We start from the raw sequence: 9,634 nt of genomic DNA on the forward strand, positions 1-9,634 counted from the left end.
ACGTGACGAAACGTGGTCGTAAGCTGCCACATGTAATAAAGGTAGCTACTCTCACGTGGTGGGTGACAGAACGCGGAGCAGCTCATGGCGTGCACAATGTACTTCAGATGTACAAGGACGGTCTGTGGATGGCCCTCAATAAAACAGCGAAGGTAGAGCGCAATGAGATAAACGGCGAGTAATTCACGGCCAAACATGTTGTAGCGGTTCTGCGCAGGCTTTAGTTGCCAGGAGGAAAACAGCTGTAGAACCAATCTGACGATGACTGTCGATGGTTTAGCATTGAATCAATATAGCTACACAACTTGTTGCCTCCGTCGAAACGAGCTAAGTCTGAGGCGGTTACTGCAGCGGGTCTCCGTTTTCGCACTTCCCTGAGAACATTCGGCGCCATCTGTGGAGCCACCATGAAGCCTGCGCGTGGCCTCCGAAATACATAACGCCCCGGTGCGTGTGAATGTTGTAAAACACGTAACGCGGCAATCGGGCTCGTCTCGTCTTTTTTCTGCACGTTCCCTTGTTTTAGATGCGAGAGCATCTTATGCTCGGGGCAGTGTCCATTCTGCGGCGGCCGCACCCATACTGCGCATGCGCAACTCTCCCTCATTCTCCTGTCCTACGCAGGTGTGCGCTCTGCTCCCCTCTCCGCCACAGGTGCGGCGCAGGAAATCATTGCATATAACTCTCTCTCTCTCTCTCTCGCTCACTCTTTGCCTTTCTCTCTAATGGTCCGCCGGTAGGTGGCGCATGTGTCGCGGCGCAGTATAAAGCGCGCATTATCTGTGCTTCCGTCATTCTCTCTCGGTGCAACTATGTGCGAAACGCCATGAACCGCGTAAACGTCGGCGCTAGTTGCAGGGCAGCGCCAAAGCCGCGGAGCAGAGGAAGGCTCGGGAAGCCGAACGTAAGTGTCAGCGTCGGCAAGCGGACCCCGAACTTCGGGACAGGGAAGCCGAACGTAAAGTGAAAGGAAACGGTAACTCGATGTGCACCCCCCGCGATGCTTTCGCATCCCACCATGGTTGCCCGTAGGGTGAGATTATGTGATTTTTTTTCTGAAGATACACGCTTAATTCGTAACGAATGGTTTTTACACACGACTGGGAATAGTGTTTATTAGCCGAGGAAGAAGGGCATGTAGGTACACACGAGAAAATAAATTGTGGGATTTTAAGTGCCAAAGCCACAATCTGATTATGAGGCACGCCGTAAAGGGGGACATGGGATTATTTTAGAGCACCTGGGGTTCTTTAACGTGCACCTAAATCTAAGTACACGGGTGTTTTCTGCATTTCGCCCCCATCGAAATGCGACACATCATCCTTTGCTGGCTTCTGGTGGAAGAAACCACCACTTCCATACCATTAGTAGGACGTAAATATATACTCAATTTTGATTTATATTTATTTTACCTGTCTAGTTATTGAGTGAATGGTCGGGATGCGCGGTGTGCATCTGCTCGTATATTTTGAACCAATAGTGTGCAGCAGCCGTTAACACATTTGTATAATTGTCAGTGCCAAAAGGTAGTAGATGATATTAAAGCTGCGATATACACCTTCCGCGTGTGTGTAAAGTGTTGAGCATGAATACGACTTCTTGTTGTACATCTAGAGAACAACTTTTACGTAGTCTTTCTACTTCAATTTTGTTTGTTTGTAAATCCGATTTTAGCCATTCTATAAAGTTAAGTAATAGTTCGCAATCTTTCTAATGATTCTTGGAATCATAAACGTTGGTACTCCTAGGCAACACATCAATAAAAAATTAAAAATGGGTACCGCTTCTCCTCTACCCTCAGCACCTGCTCAACACCCCCCTAGTAATTAGGCAACCGGTTCCCCTTGTCTCTATTCTTTGGGAAACCCCTACTGCTGCCGATACAAACTGGATTTCGATCATGCTCTGTCCGTAAGGAAATCATTATCGTTACAGGCTTCGGCTGGTATTTCCACGATATTATTACAAATTTGCACCATCTCTACATTGACATGGCTTCTACGCTACTAGTTGAACCTCATCGCGTGGTAGCAAGCGTTATTCGATGTCTTCACGAACATCAGTAGTTTTATCTCACCAACTAAATTGCGTTCCCTCGATCCTGCAGTTTTAACTGAAATTAATGGAAAGGTTGTTTCTCCCTCTTAGTTCATTTCCTCAATGCAGATTAAGAGTCTCCCGTGCCAGTAGGATTGTGGAAATAGCAGTGCTTTACTCTAAATCGAAATAGAACTAAATTGTACCAGAAGCCTAACCAATACAAACTTTTTTCTCTAATTATGTTGACAGAAACTTAGTTTTAGGCTAATGATGGTTAATAATGGAGGCATCCAGAAGGTTATAACGGAGTTTTCTTGAACCGATCGCTTAGAAGAGGTGGAGGCACATGTATGCTTATTAAACAAGGTATCAATTACGAACTGCTTGATGACCTATCTTCAGGTACGCCACATACTGAGGTAGTATGTTTGAAATGCGGAAAGTTTCTTTTTGCTGTGGTCTACCGTCGACCGTACGGTAATTTAAATAGGTTTTTCCAGCAGCTAGACGCGATATTCTCACATGTTATATACATCGGTACAATTTAGTTTTAGGTGGTGACCTAAACATCCACATGCTTTCTTGCATACATCAAAACAGGCGCAATTTTCCATGCTTCTCGATTCGTATTTTTTGCCAAATGTGATACTGGAACCAACTCGTATTTCAGCAACTAGCGCCACGTTATTCGACCTTTTTATTACAAGTTTAGAACGTGAAAGCCTGTTTTCTGGGACAATCAACACTACACTTAGTGATCAATTGCCGATATACCTAGCTATTGATAAGTGTCATGTTTAATCAAAGTCAACCTTTAAATTTTGGTGCCAGAACATAACTGAAAACTCTCTTTCGCAATTTCTAGACGAAATCTACAGAATTAGTTGGGAAGCAGTGCTCTTGTGCTCATCAGTAAATGCAGCATACGACAGTTTTATGGAGATTTTTTCCCCTATGTACAAGCGATATTTTCTCCACAAAGAAATAAAAAAGTCAAAACGTTCACGGAAACCATGGATCACGAAGAAGCTGTTAAAATGTTTAATGAGAAAAATAGCATGTATATACTACTCGTGAAAAATCGCGATCCAGATACATTATATTTCTTCAGGAAGTATAGAAATAATTCAACGAAACCTATTAGAAAAGCAACCCATGATTATTATTGCTGAATGTTTGAGGGCGTTGCAGGGGTTAAGGAGATGCGGATCAAGTGAAATTGAATTACCGGATGACATAATGCCAATGTTAGTGTAGAAGAGGTAACTGAAGGCGATCGAACATACAGGGGCAAAGCCCCCCCCCCCCCCCCCCCCCATTGCTGCACAATCGCATAATCACCTCACTTCATTGGTAGACAGCGTCAGTGACACTTCTGCACTACATTACATGTCCGCACAAGCAGCTTCGTCGGTTCATCTTTCCGCAACAGATGCATAAGCGGTTATGTGTGTTTTCAAAAAACTGCAGAAAAGGAGATCGGAAGATATCGACAGTTTAAAGATAGCTCCAGTCTGTTTTCTTATAAATTTATTAGTCGTCTCTGTAACATACATTTATAAGCAAATTTTAGGCACAGGTATCTTTCCACAATGCATGAAACATCCATAAGTTACAGTACTGCTTAAGGGAGGAGACAAAAAATGATTTGAAAAGCTATAGGCCTACATCCGTTCTCACATTGTCTTCAAAGCCCATAGAAAAGCTAATACTTATAAGATTTTGGAACTTCTTTGCAAAACACTCGGTAATTACGCCAGCTCAGTATGGTTGCAGGTCAGGGCTGTCAACAGAGGTAGCATTTCTACGGCAAAAGGAAATTATATTACGCAATATAGAGGGCAGGAACCTTACGCTAGGTATATTTGTTGACTTTACTAATGCCTTTGACCGGATAAATCACAATACCCCTTTACAAAATAAACCCTATTACGGCATTCGAGACACTGCACTGAATTTATTTACCAGCTATTTGAGCAATAGGCTACGGTGTGTAAGCATAAACACAGAACAATCAGCTTTGGAAAAAGTTACTCAAGGTGTACCTCAACGTAGTATATTGGGGCCACTACGTTTTATTACTTATGTCAACGACATTGATAACATAAACCATACAATTCAATATGTCGTATATGCGGATGACACATCCTTGTATTTCACAGGTGTGGACGTTAATGGCCTTATTTCAGCAGCAAACGCGACACTAGATGACTTGTATGCATGGTTGACCGTAAACTCTCGACAAATCAACTGCTTAAAACCAAAGCCGTTCTATTTCGTTAAAAGGTAACAACGTACACAGCTACTTCAAAGCTCTACCTGAATGCTTCTGCGATTGATTTTTCTTTGACAGCTAAAGCATTGGGAATAATGTTTTATGAGCATATGTTATGGGATTCCCGCAGTGAAATGGTAAGAAACAAGCTAAGTAAGGCACTTAGGCATCCTTAGGAGATGTCAGTCATTTCTACCGACTACTCAGATAATAATTATCTATAACACGCTTTTTTGTTCACAGCTACGCTATGGTCTTGTGGTGTGGGGCACTGGCACCGTGCGATCTAAGCAAAATTTATCGTGCTTCAAAAAATGCATTACGATGTATTGCAAATGCCGAGTATAATGCACATGCCTCGTAAGTATTCAATAAATTCAAAGTGTTAAGATTAGATAACATATATGAATATTGTTTACAGGTGTCTTGAAAACTGAAGTTAACAAAGAAAATGTTATCTTACCTCCATAGCATGCTTAGAGCGCAGCACCGCGTCTCGACCTACTAGACAGAGCGATTATTGGAAGATTCTTCGATGCCGAACAATCTATGGCCTCCAAATGCTGAAACATTCGCTCCAGCACATACTTAATAAATTCAATTTTTCATTAGAGCGATTGCGCCTTTTTTCGCGACAGGATATGTCCAATCTTTTTTTTTTACTGACATGATGTATTTCATGTTGTGTTTTCTTGTTGGAAGAAATGCGGTATAAAATGCTGCATTTTCAGAATTGTTTGTAATTTTTTTCAAGGAGTGCAAAACACTCTGTACGTAGGTTTTCCTTTCTTTTTTGTATGCAAATATATTCTTTATTGTATCAATTTAACTATGTATGCCCACTTGTTTACATGACTTTATGAATGCTGTCACTTTTCTGCCTTGTATTGCTGGGATGTGGAGCCAGACAAGCTGCGTATATATCGCAGCTTTTTGCCTCATTCCACACCACACATTTTATATTTTCTTCATGTATGAATGTAAAAAATGTTAACAATGTAACACTGTGGTGAAATAAACTTCAAACTTCAATACGAACCAAATAGTTCCAGAATATTGTCCAATCAAATATAGAATACTTTTTAAAGGGTTTGCGGATAATGTAGAACCGTCTCAACGTTATTAGCAATCAGATTGACGATCTTGTATTCAGTATAGGCTGCGTCTGTTTATAAACTGTGTGAAGAAGACGTGACTCCGTCCAGCGGCATAGCCAACGCTCGGTCCGCTCTGCTCGCGCTGCTTGTCGCTGGTATCTTTGGAGACGGCGCCCACGCTGCCTCGCTGTTCCTTGAACTCGTAGCGTTCTTGAAGTACACCGCCAACAAACCTCTTGTCAATTGGTGGAGGTTGCTGGAATTCCCCTGTCGCTTGCACCCTGGAGCTTCCAACCCGAACGCTTTCGCCCATAATGACCGACAACACATACCCGCCGCGCCTGCGCCCCAGTCGGTCACCTGCACCGGTGTTGCTCGGCAACGTGATCCGAAGGTCTTCAGCGGTACAGAAGACACCGACGTGGAGGACTGATTTACTTCCTATGAACGGGTGAGCGCACATAACAAGTGGGACGACGCCGTGAAGCCGACCAACGTCATATTTTATCATACTGGGGTTGCCCAACTGTAGTTCCATAACCACGGAGACGACATCCTGTCATGGTCAACTTTCAAGACGCCTTTCACTCAAGTGTTTGGCCGACCTGCTGTCCGCAAACTACACGCTGAACCGCGCTTGGGAGCCCGTGCACAGCAGACGGGTGAAACTTTCACGAGTTGCATTGAAGAAGTCGTCAACCTTTGTAAACGTGTCAAGGCCGTCATGCCCGAAGCTGATAAACTTCAGCACATCCTCAAGCGCATCGAGGACGATGCATCCCAGATGCTTTTGGCCAGCAATCCGCGCACCGTTTCTGAAGTGGTCACGTTATGTCAGAGCTACGAAGAGTTGAAGCAACGCACCCTGATTCGGCAGCCTGTGGCGACCGTCGACTTGCTATCGAGTCACGTTGTCGTTTCCGACCATTCTCCACTGCTTCAACAGATTCAAGACTTCGTGCGCGAGGAGGTTGCTCGTCAACTTTCTATGGTCCCCTTCACTCAGGAGCTGTCCTATCAGGAGCCTACAGCGCGCTCCGCACTGTCATTGCCGAAGAGGTCGCTCAAGCTGTTCCCGCCGCTCGCCACCAGCCACCTGTGGCCGCGCCTCTTTCCTATGCCCTTACAAAAATGGGTTTGAACTTTGAGTCACCCGCAAGTCACCAACCAGTCACCGCAGTCACCTCTCTGTGGACTCGACGTTCCTGTATACTTAGTCTGCAGATTTTCTGCAGACTCCGTGCAGACGAACAGTTATGGACTGTCCAACGGGTCCGTGACGCGGCGGAGAGGCTCGGCCTCTCTGTCCCGACGTGGGAGCGGCCCACTGAGCGCTAGCGCGCGCCCTAAAGGACCCTAAGAAAGTTTTTCATCCACCCATCCATCCATCCGTGCAGACAGCCTGTGTACTTGTCTGTATAATGTGCGTGCTCACAAAGTGCGTGTGTCTTGTGTGTATACGTATATGAGTATATATATATGTATATATATATATATTCTGAACCATGACAGGTTTTATTAATAAACGGTTAGTTTTGCCATTTTTACATTACGAAAACTTTGCCATTGATTGCTATAAGCACAGTCTGACGATGGCAGTAACCTAAGGCAATTAATTATTATTAGTTGAAATGAGGTAATGGCTACATAACATGCATTAAATACAGCAGTTGTACTATGGGTCGATTCACAGCTTGGATGTAAGCATACATATATACAGGGTGCCACAAAATACTATGCGATCACCGAAAACCACGGCCGAGCTCGACTGGCGCGCGCGCTCGCTTCTTACGGCCTTCGCATAGGGGCTAGTTCTTGCCTATCGCCGCGGCTTGGTGGGGGCGCTGCGTCCTCACCCTGCTTAAAGTCCCTGTGTAAGAAAAGTACCGCCATCTACTCTATCCTCCGCCGCCTCCTCTCCTAAAGCTCTTTCTTTTTTTTACTTTTTGCTTGCGAAAGCGAAGTCGACGGTGGCGCACCTCGAAAGTCTACGTTCAAGCTTTCAGGCCGGGCGCGCGCCGCCGCCGCCGGCGGCGACTGCGGCTGAGCAGAGGCCTTTCAACATGGCTCTGAGACGGAAAAAAAAATATATATATATATAAAGAAGTAAAAAGCGCGCGCTATCATCGTCCAATCGGAGATACAGGAGAGAAGCGGCTTTGATCAAAGGATGGCGGTACTTTTCTTATATAGGGACTTCAACCCTGCTCAGCTGAAAAAAAAATTATGGCGTTTTACGTGCCAAAACCACGATCTGATTATGTGGCTCGCCGTAGTGGAGGACTCCGGAAATTTAGACCACCTGGGGTTCTTTAACGTGCACCTAAATCTAAGTAAACGGGTGTTTTCTGCATTTCACCCCCATCGAAATGCGGCCGCCGTGGCCGGGATTCAATCCCGCGACCTCGAGCTCAGCAGCCCAACACCATAGCCACTGAGCAACCACGGCGGGTGTCCCCGACTCAGCTGTCCCCAGCTGATCTGTGCAGCGCGCGCAACGCTGGCAGATGGGGTTGGGCGCGCTTCTTACCTCACTGTGCATTCAAGAACAAGTCGCGTAATTGTAGAGGACGCGTAAATGGTTCATCTAGGCTTCTTGTAAATGCATGCAGTGTAACCGTATTAATACATCGAGCTTCTTTAAATTCACTGGGGAACATGGAGATACATGCGCCGGGAGAACAGCTCTCCGCCATCAAACGCATATCCATTTCCAAGAAGGAAAATAAATATTTATTGCTCCTATGCACTTATACCCCTGTCACACGGCACATGTAATGTGATTTGCAGTAAATGACATTCATACCGAATGTCATTGCGACCTTGCTTTCCCAGTCTACACGGGTAAACAAAATGGCATTCGCAATTGATGGCAATGTTTGTTATCGGCAGGCTGCATGCAGTGCAGCCTGCCGATAACAAACATTGCAGGCTAAAAAACATCGGCAGAATAACAAACATCGGCAGGCTGCTATGATAACTAGACCTTACAAATTGTGCTTCTTGTTAACATATTTTCCCTATATTGTTAGCAATACAATGGTAAACATTGCATGGTTATTCGAAAATATATTACACTTCGACTTAACTTACTGTTTTGTAATTTTTGCTAAACCCCTGTCGACGAGATTACACAAGTCGCGCGTGAATGAGTTCGGGGAACTCATTCAATGACGAATGTCATTAGCATTAGCTGTGAATGTAATTCACTATGCCCGTGTAGAAGCATCAAAAATGGCATTAATACTTAATCTCATTTGCGGCGAATGGCATTACACGTGCCGTATGACAAGGGTCATTGCCATACCTTCAGGCGAACACTTGAGGACATAGTAGTTCACAATTTTGTCTTATTCACAATTACAATCTAAAATGTTTCCTTGGCGGCTTGTGTACATAGGCCGAAGGCTTGTCGTTTTCGTAAGCCAGTTGGTTTGAGTGATTTACAAGTATTCTAAGAAACTTCTCGGCATTATGGATCGTCTCGCACGGCTGTCGTCAAAACTTTCAGGGCAGCTCATTTTAGGAGCGCGTTGTAGATAGGCCTGGACTGCTAGTCCGGCGTGGCAGCTGTGTTCAGAGGTTTCATCAAAAAAATAACACTCTCTTGTCTAAAAGCGCGAGAAACTCAGGCTAGAAACTCATTGCTTTTTGAAGTGGAGAAACGAAATACCGGGTGTTTTTCCGGAACGGGACTTGTCATCGGAACACAGCAATACAGTAGTTATATACCGACGTGCAATGAACGGCGCCAAGTCTTGGTTGTGGCCGCACTTACTAAAGGCTGTACGACCGCCTTCAGGAGCCCACAAATTACTGCATACTGAACAACACTGACAGAGCACCAAATAAAATGCGCGGGAAAACGATCGTGCGAGCGTGAAGGCAAGCGCACGCAGATCAGGGGAGGAAGGGTCAGGGTCGCAGCGCCCCTATCACCGACGGGTGGCGAAACGTGCTGACAAACTCTCCCATTGTTTTCCCGACGGGTGAAAAGGCCGTAAGAAGCGAGCGAACGCGCCAATCGAGCCCAGCCTTGCGAAAACATGGTCGCCTTTGGCGCCGGCCAACAGATGGTGGCCCTGGGAGCACGAGAGTGCTGGTAAAATCACAGGTGCTACTATTTTACCGTCTTCAGCTGTCAGCATGTCGCTACATGTGCGTGCGCGCTCCATTAACGCCGGCCGATGTGTAGTTTATTCGTGTGCACGCTGCGCCGACA

This window comes from Dermacentor silvarum, chromosome 2 (genome assembly GCF_013339745.2).
Source record: "Dermacentor silvarum isolate Dsil-2018 chromosome 2, BIME_Dsil_1.4, whole genome shotgun sequence".
Lineage (NCBI taxonomy): Eukaryota > Metazoa > Arthropoda > Arachnida > Ixodida > Ixodidae > Dermacentor > Dermacentor silvarum.